We start from the raw sequence: 5,361 nt of genomic DNA on the forward strand, positions 1-5,361 counted from the left end.
GATAGTAGGGTATGGTGATGGTGAGGGCAAAATGTTTGATTCCTGGAAACACTGATGGGCATAGTCTGAAACTCACTTCATCTAGACTTCTTTTCTCTATAGATTTTCTTTCAATAGTAGCAGGTGTAGAATTTTCAGAATGGCTCTCCCAGGAAGGGGAAGATAAAAAGGAAAGCAAAGAAAGTAAGAAGCAAAAGGAAAGCTAGTAAAAACTTGATTCTTGATAAATAGTGACTTATACAAAAGCTGTAGGATAGCACAGATATATGTCTACTATATATAACAGGCATGCTAAATACTGAATGACTGAAGGCCTAGAGTCTTGTTAAATACCCAGCCAACTCAAACTACATTTAATGGAAAGCATTTGTATGTACGAAATCTCTGTTTAATAGTGAATTACTGAGAATTTACTATATGCCAGCACTTGGGCCAAAGACTCTACATATTTTTGTTCATTAAGTCCTTACAAGATGCTCATAAGTGAGTCACCATTAGCATTCCATTTTGCAGATGAGGGTTTGAGATGTGTAGAAATCTGCACAGTATCAAAGTATCCCATGATAGAGCTAGTACTTAAATCCAGATCTTTCTGACTTGAAGTCTGAAGTCTTAGCCACTACAAAATAGGTTCTTCAAGAAACAAATGAAGAAATGAAGAATATGCTTTTAATATAAGGCTTCTCCAAATAAGGTGTCAACATTTGGCATCTTACCTACCTAAAACTGAGTACTTTTGATTTGTTATTTGGATAATAATAATATTTAGTAGTTGATATTGAATTTTCTTTTAGAAGTATATTCTTAAAAATTCACAGTCAAAGTTTAGTGATAGCAAAATGTTTGGTAAGTTTGGGGGCCATAGAACAAAGGAAAAAGAATAAACCTGACAAAAAGAAATCTTCTCCTGGGATCTTTTTCAGATTTAGCTGTTTTGTCAGATAACATGTAGAACATTATTTTAAAACTCCAAGGCAGAGTGAAATAACTTACCCACTTATCAAAAGAGTTTCATGTTTAAATTATGTCTTTTTCAGAAATCACACTCTGGGAGACAATGTTTCTAAATTTCCATTTTTTAAAATTGTCTTTAACGGCTGGTCCTGAAATTTTTATTGGATCCTTTCAAATTCATTTTTTTCCAAAAGGATATGTAGTTTCTAAGTTTACATGTACTTTATCTGAGTTTTGTTTGAGGATTTATCTCAATAACGTTGCCAGGATTTATATTTCATATCCTGATTGTCTTATCAAATGAAGAGAGAGTATGGCCTGTCTCCTGATTACCGAGAAAAGAAACATTCAGGTTGGTTTCAGTCCATTTACAATATGTTGTAAAAGGGAAAGAGGAAGCTGGCTATTAAAGACTGAGTGGAGGGCTATAAATTCTTTAGACTTTCAGAGATAGCGTATGGAATTGGAGAAATTCCTACCCATAAACACACTATATCAATGATTTTTATAATCCTCCAAGTCTTAATGCTACACTTATATATCTGCTCAAACCTAATTATTACAACACCAAGGGGCCGAAGTAAATTGACAAAGGAAGTAATTATCCTCAACTTAGCCTAAACCACCACTTTAGGGAGGCAAATACTGAAGCACTAACTATGGAAACAAGCAAAGTAACTCACAAATAAAACTCTTGGCCCATTTAATGGAGATGAAGTATATATTTTTCTCTTTTTTTCAATGTTTATTGGGGCTCCTGGGTGTCTCAGTCAGTTAAGCATCTGACTTCGGCTCAGGTCATGATCTCATCGTTCGTGAGTTCGAGCTCTGTATCAGGCTCTGTGCTGACAGTGCAGAGTCTGCTTGGGATTCTCTCTCTTCCTCTCTCTCTCTCTCCCTCTCTCTGCCCCTCCCCTGCTTGCTCTCTGTCTCTCAAAATAAATAAATAAACTTAAAAAATGTTTATTTATTTTGAGAGAGAAAGAGAGTATGCATGTGAACAGGGGGTGGGGCAGAGAGAGAGGAGAGAGAGAATCCCAAGCAGGCTCTGCGCTGTCAGCAAAGCCTGACATGGGGCCCAATGTGGGGCTGGATCTCAGGAACCGTGAGACCATGACCTGAGACAAAATCAAGAGTTGGACGTTTAACCAACTAAGTCACCCAGGCACCCTTAATTTTTTTCTTGATCAGCATTTCCTAAAAAGTCTTCCATGGAACAGAAGAAACATCAATCTCCTTTTTGGACTCTTCTAAATTGGGGAAATACAACAGAACCTCACCCTTCCCTTTGAGATACACAATTAATGGTTCTGAGAAGGCCTGCAGTGAGGAGACTACTGCAGTGTATTTAACCTGAATCTTCTTGGGTACAGAATTATTTTTTAGAATCTTACTAGCAATATTCTCCAGAACATGCCTAGGGGAATGCTACCCGTGTGGCTGGAGATTGGTATGTGTGTGTGTGTGTGTGTGTGTGCACTGTATTGATCTTTAATTAAGTACAGAGACTTCCAATCACCTTACTTAGGGACCATTATAAGCACTGCTCTGTTTGACCATCAGTCTCTTGTCTCTCTCCAGCAATGGTGAGGCATATGCCCTTTCTGTGGGGAAGAGAAATCCATGGTTTGTCACCTTTTCCAATAATAAAAATGTTGGAGAGGCGGTGGCAAAGTGTTGCTATTGACATCTTTCACGTGAGCTACATCAAAGGAACAAAAGTGTCTCTCTCTGTTGGTGACCATACCAATTCTTCAAAAATATGGAATGCTTCATGAATTTGTGTGTCATCCTTGAACAGGGGCCTTGCTAATCTTCTCTGTATCATTCCAATTTTAATATATGTGCTGCCGTAGTGAGCATTAGGCGAATGCTTTCACATTATCTTTCTTTCTTTTAGAAATATTGGAAAATACTAAATTAATGTAACCAAATATTTTCCTTTTGAACTTGGGTGAGTGGCTTTTGGTTAAAAGAAAAAAAAATGAAAAAAGCGATGTACTGGAAGTAGCTGTCAGAATTTGACTTTCCAAAGAAAAGCTTTGTTCAATTCCAAAATTATTAAATCAGCAAAGAAATGTGTTCAAACAAATAGTATTAAAAATATATATAACAGAAAGAGGAAGCTGAGCACCTAGCCAGAGGCCAAATCGCTCAGAGCCTTATAAATATGACCATTCATCTGGAGCAGGATTACACCCATTGTTCCTGTGTAATTATTAGTAATGTTCTCTTCCACTCACAAAAATATCTTGGTACAGACAGTAAATTATATGACCACCCTACCTGCACGCCACTCTAAAAAATTTAATGAGTCTGTCATATGCACAGGATTCTGATTGTCTCTCTCTGGGGAGGTACAGGGAGGCCAGGGTAAAAATTGACCTAAAATGTTAGGGCCTCAAATGAAAATTTGTAGGAAAATTACCGATATGTTTTTAGATTTGGTCCACTGTCAAAACTATGAGTAGCCAAGTGATAATTAAGAGAATGAAGTGGAAACTTAGTTAAATTAAACTTTTAAACATTTTTAAAGGTGATTTATTTATTTTGAGGGGTGGAGAGGGGCAAAGACAGAGAGAGAATCCGAAGCAAGCTCCAGGCTGTCAGCACAGAGCGCCACAAGTGGCTCCATCTCATGAACTGGAGATCATGACCTGAGCCAAAATCAACAGTCCGGTCACTTTTGTGACTGAGCCACCCAGGTGCCCCAAATTGAGAAGTCTGTAGTTAAAGAACTAACAAATGGGGGAGGGGAGGATTTGAAGCTAAGACTGTGTTTGTCAGTATAGTTTGAAACATGTCCATCTTAACACAAATTTTGAACAAATGAACTCTCATTTGTATTTATTAATTTTTATAAAAAGTAAGTGATTTAACTTTCCCCTTCTGATTCCTAAGACTCAGCATTTATTCAGGCAGGCTGGAGATTGGTATGATCCAGGCGTGGCAGAGACTTTGTTCTTGGAAGTTCTGGATTCCAGTGTCCTGGTTACCAAAACAAAGCCATGAGATAATTTCTTTGCCAAAAGTCATCACGCATGTGATTATGTACCTTGAGCCATTTAGAGGGTCATTTCATCTCTACTCAACATTGTCAAAAATCAAACTCTTCTCTAAAAGACCTCAGATCTGCCTGTTGGTTTAATTAAAACTACACCAAAAAGAAATAGATATAAGAGGAACTTTCATACTTTGGTTATTTTCCTTTATTGTGCCATAATCAAGGAGGGTCATAAAAATGTCTAGGGCTATGGGAGCTTTGCAGAATTAAATTTGTGGAAGGTTTACTATGAACACATTGTACTTCTTTTTCAGTCCATGTATGGGCCAATCAAGAGACTTATTTAATGTCAGAAAGTCAAGAATGATGAAGACCATGGCTTTGATTCTCTCTCTCTCTCTTTCTCTCTCTGTCTTTGACCATGGCTTTACTTGTTCAAATAAATACAGAATGGTCCTGGGGATGACACAAATGTTCCAGAACTTCTCCTAGTATTTTGGGGGCAGGGATTATCACCTGGGAAATTTGAGCTGTCAGCTCAGCTGGTTTTCTAGATGAGTGGCTTTATGTATCAGATTCTCAGCATTAGCGATCAGTCATCCTCAAGGTCATGGAGACTATGTGGATGGACCAACATGACTTCTCTTATAAAATGGAGGTCTAAAAAGCCTGTTCACACAGCCAAAGGTAGAAGGACATTTGTTTCCTTTTCTGACAGCATGGCTGTCAAGATTGTGCCCCTACATCAGAACTTTGATTTTAATGAGTAAGAAATGCAGACAACAGTAAAACCAAAACCAAATAAGCAACACAACAAAAATATAAAAGAAGTTACCTCTAACATCTTCTTCCTGATCAGACTACATTCAAATCAAGAATACCTTTAAATGAATCTTGATTCTTTTGAATTCCTGCTGCCACTGCCGTAGTTCGTAGCCCATTTTTTCTTGTCTATATTAATAGAATAGCTTCTAGCTTTGTCCCTGGACACCACTCTTCCCCTCCTAGATACATCCTTTAGCATTTCACTTGAGATATTTTTTAAGAACAGTTTTGATCATGTCACTTTCCTGTTTAAGCACTTAACATTGTAGCTAGTACCTATTTAAAACAAAAATTATCAAATTTTTGTTTGGTGATACGTAAATATACAAACATACTCTGAGATGATTATTTCTTATCATTTAGGCTTTTTTCTTTTTGTACTCATAGGCTCTTTTAGATTATTTTTCCAGATTTTTATTATATGTCACTCCTGTAAATGCATGAGAAGGGAAACATAAGCTGTAGGTATGCTCAATGACAATTATGTCATAACTCCTGTTGTGAGACACTATCTGTTGAAAGATATAGTGTAATGCCAGAATTGTCAAAAAGTGAAAAATGTGTATCTTAAAATCAAT

At 37.0% G+C, this 5,361-nt stretch overlaps 1 non-coding gene across 1 annotated transcript; it reads right to left on the minus strand.

Annotated features, from left to right (window-relative positions):
- Positions 1–2,710: 2,710 nt before the first annotated feature.
- Positions 2,711–2,817, minus strand: LOC122230789. The gene has a single exon (XR_006207873.1). It is a non-coding gene; the product is annotated as a U6 spliceosomal RNA (small nuclear RNA).
- Positions 2,818–5,361: the final 2,544 nt, after the last annotated feature.

The sequence above is a fragment of the Panthera tigris genome, chromosome C2 (genome assembly GCF_018350195.1).
Source record: "Panthera tigris isolate Pti1 chromosome C2, P.tigris_Pti1_mat1.1, whole genome shotgun sequence".
Taxonomy (NCBI): domain Eukaryota; kingdom Metazoa; phylum Chordata; class Mammalia; order Carnivora; family Felidae; genus Panthera; species Panthera tigris.